Source organism: Poecilia latipinna, unplaced genomic scaffold (genome assembly GCF_001443285.1).
Source record: "Poecilia latipinna isolate Pla-1442-1.1 unplaced genomic scaffold, P_latipinna-1.0 Scaffold1930, whole genome shotgun sequence".
In the NCBI taxonomy this organism is placed as follows: Eukaryota; Metazoa; Chordata; class Actinopteri; order Cyprinodontiformes; family Poeciliidae; genus Poecilia; species Poecilia latipinna.
Window position 1 is genome coordinate 78,609 of NW_015114546.1, and position 7,889 is coordinate 86,497.

Here is a 7,889-nt window from a genome sequence, read left to right on the forward strand (position 1 = left end):
CCGCTCTGTATATACATAAAAAAAAAAGAAAAAATGTTTAGAGCACACAAGACAGAGAAAATATATATATATATATATATATATATATATATATATATATATATATATATATATATATATATATATTTAATCTGGTGCTTATCCACCCACCCCACCCCCCTACAAATGCTGCCATGGGCAACTGCCCAAAATAGCCAACTTTAAAAACCAAACCCTAACATTATTAGTGACCACCTCCCTCTGGCCACTCCTTACAAAAAAAAAAAAAACTTTCTGGTGTTCTCCTGAGAGGAACACCTGTTCAAGTCTTCAGATCTGCTTTTATAGCATAAACCAGCAGAAATCACCACTTTTGATTCTCCCTGTCATCAGAGAAGAAATGCAGATGGGTTGCTGCTGCTCTCTTGAGAGAGAGCTAAGTCGGGACGCGCTGACAAGGTAACTTGCTGGGTTGATGATTAATACATGGAGCTACACAGGTCATAAATATAGTCCAATATTAAAAGCTTTGAGTTCTGAATAATTGAAGACATCCCAAACTGTGTGACTTGTGGGCGTGTGGAAAAAGCTCATGCCGTGATTGCGCGATGTTAATTGTTCCACAGGAAAAAAGAAAAAGACTTATTTTTTAATTTGTTGAAATTTGTAGTTTTTGTTTCAACTCAACTTGCTCCAGAAGAGTGTTTTTTCATACATATAGCTATCTAAGAATGTCAAACCACTTTAAAATAATAATAATAATAATAATAATAATAATAATAATAATAATAATAATAATAATGCTCTGAAAGCGGTTGATGAGAGAAAGAGAGAGAGAGAGAGGCAGGCGCCTCCGGTCACTTGAAGGCTTGAGCAATGACACACTGACCAAATGACTGATTTCATAAAGCATGCGGGAGGTGAATACTGATTCCCAGATTCTTACCGTAGGCGTGAGAGAAAAGATGCGTGTTGCTGGTGCAATCCTCAGGAATGTCAGGAGAAAGCTTTGCGCCTCGGAGCAGGTGCTCTAACCAAAAGCCCCGAGCGGCTGCACAAACCGACGAATTAGGCTCGAAACAGCACTTTGCAGCTGCAGAAAAAAACCCCGAGCTGAGTGTGTGCACAAGGCGCTCCGGGAATTTTCTCCCCGCCACACACACAACACACACATACACACACTTTTCACTCTTTTCTCATCGTAATTTTTTCCTTGCTGAGAAGATACGCGCCGGTCATCCCAGCAGACGCTGTTATCTGCTAGATCAGATACAGAGAAGCAGAGAGAGACAGAGAGAGAGAGAGAGAGAGAGAGAGAGGTGCTCCGTCCCCCTCCGCACCGGTAGGGAGAGAGGCAGAATCGGGCTGAACAAAGAGGCAAGCGGGGGCAGACAGACGCGGCGCCCCCTTTCCAACGAGGTGATAGAGAGGGAGAGAGAGTGGGGGTGGACTTTATGAGACCATAATCCGATTCCTACATAAACCCCAAACGCTTATCTAGTCTCTGAGCAAAGAAAGTAGAATTTACCCCCCCATGAGATTACAGTGACCATCCCCTGAACCCCACCGATGTCTCTTCTTCATATAATTTTCATACACATCCACTAAGTGACACAGCTAATCTCATGTTTCCTTCGTAAATAAGACAGAAACCAAATATCATGATGCATCTTTTTTTTTTCAGCTACAGTGTGCAGAAGTAACTGTTTGGATAACGCTGAGCAGATTTAAGTGTAACACATCTGTCACGGAGGCATCTCCAAATCTGCCCAAATCTCAGAGATGCAGCTGTATTTGTGCAGCATCATGCAGCCAGCAGCATCATTCGTCTTAACGCCGAGGACTCTGTAAGGCTGCCTGACCGCAGGTTGAGCCTCCAACACTGATTCCTGCCGGTGATAAAGTGAGGGAGAAGTGCAGAACACTACTCCTCTTTGTTATTCATCAGGTCTGCAGTTTTTTTTTTTTTTTTTTTTTTTTTTTCCAAATGGCTTTAAATAATGAATCTTTCCCCTGTGAACCTGAGACAGGAGTTGGTTTTGGAACAGATTCTTAATAATCACCGATCACAAAAATGGTTTTCATTGTCTTATGTGACGTGCCTGTGCTTTGCAGGAGAGGGAAATTCTTGAGTTAGATGTTAATGGTCATTTTTAAGCTGACTTTGGCTCTGCTGACCTTCTGCTCCTTCTCTTATTGAACAATCAGTCTGAATTGACAGTTTCTCTCCGCTTGATATTTTTAGAAACACACCCAATAAAAATTTATGGACAGCATTAAGAGGAATCATATGAAGTGGTTTTTCATTTAGGTGGTTGCAGCCAGGGTCAGTTCAGATATATTTTATTGTCTGTGTGAAGAAACGCTCCTTCATTCTGACCTGATTCGTTACAGTTCTGTCTGTTTGCGTGGGCTCATTGTCTTGTGGGAAGGTGAATTTCAGACTTTGTAGAAACCTGACTGACTTTCAGCTGGAAAACAGTCAAATACTCTGCTTCTGTACTTTTCTTTAAAGCACCAACATCATCACTATACACTCACCAACCACTTTATTAGGTACACTTTGCTAGTACCGGGTTGGCCCCCCTTCCTTATCCTTTGTGGCACTGATTCAACAAGATACTGGAAGCATTCCTCGGAGAGTTTGGTCTATATTGACATGATAGCATCACGCAGTTGCTCCAAATAGGCCGGCTGCACATCCTGACCCGACCATCCGAATGTCGCAGCAGAAATCGAGACTCATCAGACCAGACAACGTTTTTCCCAATCTTCCATTGTCAAATTTTGCTGAGCCTGTGTGAATTGTAGCCTCAGTTTGCTGTTCTTAGCTGACAGGAGTGACACTCGGTGTGGTTTTCTGCTGCTGTAGCCCATCCGATTCAATGTTCTATGTGTTGTACGGTCAGAGATGCTCTTCTGCATACCTCAGTTGTAACACGTGGTTATTTGAGCTGCTGTTGCCGTTCCATCAGCTTGAACCAGTCTGGCCATTCTCTCCTGCCCTCTGGCATCAACAAGGCATTTGAACTGCCGCTCACTGGACATTTTCTCTGTTTTGGACCGTTCTCTGTAAACCCCTAGAGATGGTTGTGCACGAAATTCCCAGTACATCAGCAGTTTCTGAAATACTCAGACCAGCCCGTCTGGCACCAAAATCCATGCCACGTTCAAAGTGGCATGAAATCACCTCTGTTCCCCATTATGATGCTCGGTTGTTGATTCCGTTAAAGAAATATTAATAATTAAAATGATTAAATGCTATTACAGTATTACAATAATTGATCTTATGGGTGTATTAACTTACCTGTTCAATCAATGGTAAGTACTTGCATTTGTATAGCTTCGACTGTGCAATGAAAGTGGTATTACATTTAATACCACTTACCTTTGTGATGAAGTTTTAAGTGGTTTATTTATGTAAGCATGTGAGTGGTGAAAGGCCTCAGTCTTCCTAATTTTCCTAATAAAAAACGTTGCTTTCAGACGGTTCAAGGTTGTTGATGTACTAGACACTATCATAATATTCACATCGCTGGAGGGATGTGGGGGTTTCATGCCACCCCCTATAAGATGCTGCCCTGGGCGGTTGCCCATGTCGCTCACATCAGGATCCACTACTGAGAGTAATTAATCATCACAAAAAGAATATCTTCAAATGAAGTTACTGCTTAAATGCTCGCTTAAATTAACTCACTCTACTTCTGCTTAATAAAACAAACTAACCTGAAAAACTTTAAAACAACATAAAAAAAAAATAAATAAAATAAAAAAAACGCCAAACAAGAATGTAAAGACAAATCTGAACAGGACTGAAAGCTTCACGAGACGGTGAGCTGCAAGATGTTTTAAATAATATAAAAGTGATTCACAATCAAACAGGGTTTACAGTTAAGTGTTAGGAGCAAAACACTTAGTGGCCGCGGTGTGCTGCGCATCATACTTATATGGCAATTACAGCTGGAGGTCACCTGAAAAATGCCTCTGAACATCTAGACGCTGACATTTTCCCATCACTGTAAAACAGCTCAGATTCAGTCACACTAAACGGAGAGTGTCTGTGAACGTCACTTCTTATTCTCGCTCCGAAATCTTCGCTTCTCCACAGCTTTATTTTGGATAATCTTTTGGATACTTAGAGAAACGCACGATGTCTTCACAGAACAGCCAAATTCATACCAAATGGTTGAACCACATTTTATTTAGGAGTATCAGAGGACAGAGGGGATGAATGCAAATTCACACCACACTTTTTAGCTTTTCATTAAAAACATGTAAACTTGTTGTGCGCCACTTGTGATCTGATCTGGTGGTGTTTGGATAATATATGCAAGTTTTTCTAATTGTTTATGCAAATATCTGAAGTTCAGCATTGACTGGACGATAAATGAGATCAAACGGAGGCAAGTCGTTATAATTCAGCTGGAAATTGATCCGGTGGAACTGAAACCAAGGCAGCGGCATCTGAAACATGTAGGAGTTTCATATAACAAGTATTGATTTCTCTTATCAAACAGTGTAGACTTACAGCTCAGAGCTCTCTGAGGTAAAAGGATATAAGCATCGTCTTAATTTTCCTTTGTACGCTGCCTAAAAGCGCCAGATGAAAATGATGTGTGGATAATTGTCAATTTGGTTGCCTCTTTGTTCTCAGATGTGTAACAGAAAGCGAGCAGCAACAAATGATGGCGCACGCCAGCGAGCCGCAGCCGGCATTCAGCGACCTCGGGGCAAAGTCGTTCAACCACAGAAACATCTTTTCATATCTGTTGTTCTTTGCCTCGTGATAACCGAGCAGAATATAAATGCTTCAAAAAAACATAAATAAATAAATAAAAACAATGTATTTTTTGCAACAACAACAACAGCAAAATAATAATAATAATAATAATAATAATAATAATAATAATAATAATAATAATAATAAAAATGGCTTTTTTTTCTCGTACCAAGTTGCATCTTTGAATCCCTGAGCAGGTTTTGGTTAAAGGGCAAAAATCAGTTCTGGCCGAATGCCGTGAAATGTTTTCTGTTGTATTTGTGAAAAAGAGAAAGACAAACACAAGAGAAAAAAATACTTTTAATCACCTGAATACAGAAAATAATTCTTGCAGGCTGAACTTTTCGACATTTGATCAAGTTTACAACTACAAACCTTCAAAATGTTTTACTTGACCTTTATGTTGCAGACCGACACACACAAGTGCAGAGCTGTTAAAAAGTACGATACAATGTTTTATAATTATGCTACAAATGTAAATGTAACTTTAAATTCTAATTAACATTTAACCGCTGGAACTGGAAGAGATTTGGAAGATCCAAAATAAATAAAGAAAACAACAGAAACAATAAATAAAATAAATTATGAAGTCTCTGTAAACAAACTGAGCTTTCAAAAAATGGATAGTTGAGACCAAAACACCAGACTGAAGGTGTTTATCATTCAGTTTTTGGTAAAAAGAGAGAAAAAAAAGAGACAAACGATAAATCAAGCAAATTAAAATTATTCAGTTTCTTTTCATTTATCATGCGATTAATTGATTTGTTGTTTATTGTGACAGGCCTAGTCATTGTTGTTCTTGTCATTCAAAAATGAAAAGGTTACAGAACCAACCCAAAAACTCATGTCTGCATATCTTACCTGACGCAACGAGAGCATCGTGAAGAAAAGCTGGAGGAGCTGCAGAGATCTGTTGCTCAGGTGGGAGCGACAGATCTCCCACCTGAGAGATCTGTCTCAGATCTCTCAGGTGGGAGAGATCTGAGACAGATCTCCCACCTGATCTGTCTCCCACAGAGAGAGTGGGATGAGACGCAATCTCATGATTGCGTCGCGCAATCTCTCATGATTGTGCGACGCAATCATGTGAGACACTGATTGCGTCGCGCCTGTCTAAACTTTACGGAATCGTGCTTAGAAAGACGTTGTTGTGAGAAAACCATTAGTCGTAGAAACATGACTGTGCCGGTGTCATGCTTTTTTTCACCTGGGATAAGAAACCTGCTTCCAGATGTGGTAGAATAATTCCCCAAAGGTTTTTCACCTGTGATGCAGCAAAAGTATTGAGTCGTTCACGTCTTTATTTGTAAGAAAACTAAAAAAATCTTTGAAAACTGTGTGCTACTTTCCTTCCACAGGACCATTTTGCAGTTGCTTGTGCTGGTCTGAGAATGCCAATAAAACAGATTAAAGTTTTTCAACATAATGAGACATAATGTGAAGCGAACTCATGGGGTTTGAATACTTTTACAGCTTATTTTACAAGGCAACACATGCACAGGCAGGATTTTGTCGACACGGCTTATCGGTGCTCTGGAAGAGTCAGGGAAAAAGAGACAGGAGGGGAGGAGATGGGTGGGGGTGGAAAAGGGCTCGTAAACCTCCTGCTGAATCTTAGATTGCCTCAAAAATAGACTGAGGCAAAAGGAGAAAGATTAACAGGAGCACTAAACTCTGCTCTAAGAGTCTAACAGCAGAGACTTCAGGGAGCCGCTCCCCGGAGCTATGAGCGCACGAAGGAGCCCATCATCGTCTGCACACAGGAACAAACAGCTATGGAGTAACAAATGTTTGCCCTGTGCTGCTTCCTGTTTGCTCTGTGGCCTCATAGCTGCAGCACAGGAGACGCTGTTGGGACAGAATACACCGAATTACATGAATGTTATTTACAGTTTCCTGCAGAGGCCGAGAGCTAAGATTTAGATCGGCTACAAGATTATATATTGAATAACACAGTATGCAACTTGTAGCTCACCGACACACAACACATTCTTGTGGAGCATTTTGTATTTTTCTTTGTGTCAAAAGCACTATGTAGATAAATACTTAAGTACTTGCGTGCTTGTTTACTCATGGGAGCTGGTTTCACTCAGGCTCGATGTTAGTTGTGACTTTTGGAAATGTCATGCACCTCAGCAGCGCACAGATAAACGCCGCCAGTCGCTCCTCGGATTATAAAGCTGCTGTCCCTTCACAGAAAACTCGTCGAGGGCAAAATCTAGAAGGCGACACAAGAACTATTTCTGGGAAGCTCTTCCAAGTTCTTACAGGGAGCGAAGTGATCCTGTCGGTGGAGCACGTGCAGCTCTCCAAAGGATTCAGGAGAGCATGTAATGAGGCTCTCCGCAGCTTTTTTTTCCCCCCGTGCTGGTTGATGTGGTCTGTTCAAGCTCCTGAGTTGACTTGTTATTTACAGGGTATGGGGTTAATGCAGAAAGATCAAACGAGCCACATAAAACGAGGGGAAACAGGATATCTCCCGGTGGAGCAAGAGAGAGAAAGAGGTTCCCCCAGAACTGGATTTTTATAAAGTCTGCCATTAAGTTTGCTGAAGGGGCAGATTTGGTGTTAGCCACCACGCTGCGTCTGAAACATTTCCGAGCCAAAGCAGAGATCCGTTTGCATGGCCGCGGAGGAAGTCACAGAGACGCAGTTGGCACGGCTCGGTCTACATTTACACATTTTTTTTATACAGTCAGTGGATTCTCTTTGCCTGGGCCTCCTTTTCTGGTGGTGGTTTCAGGGATTAAGGCTCGCCTGTTCCTTTTGGATGCATCCGTTTCTGAGACAGCAGCTTATTCTGGTGCTCCCTGTCAATCACTTTGGCACTATTATACCACACCGTAAATCTGCTGAATGGTTTAAAAAGAATGTTGCAAAAGTATAAGTAACCCTTGAACTGTTCCTTGTCAGATTTCCACAAGGAAATTCAATGTATTTCATATGAAGATGAAGGATAAATGATGCACTATTTCCCAGCTCTTTTTCTCTTTCTTTTTTTTAATGAATAGAAATCTGGAAAATATTGCTACATTTTGAATTTGCCTCTGCTGAAAGATTTTGCTGCAAATCTTTACTCCGCATTGATGTGTGTGTGTGTTTTTTTTAGTTCATTCTTTCTGGCAAAATA

At 41.0% G+C, this 7,889-nt stretch overlaps 1 protein-coding gene across 2 annotated transcripts in view; it reads right to left on the reverse strand.

Moving 5' to 3' along the window:
* Positions 1–1,233, reverse strand: part of LOC106935221 (neurocan core protein-like) — a 58,107-nt gene extending 56,874 nt beyond the window's left edge. For both annotated transcript variants that reach the window (XM_015015583.1, XM_015015582.1), the window contains exon 1: positions 926–1,233. The gene's annotated coding sequence lies outside the window, so the exon portion shown is untranslated. The remainder of the gene's footprint in view (positions 1–925) is intronic.
* Between the last annotated feature and the right edge of the window lie 6,656 nt (positions 1,234–7,889).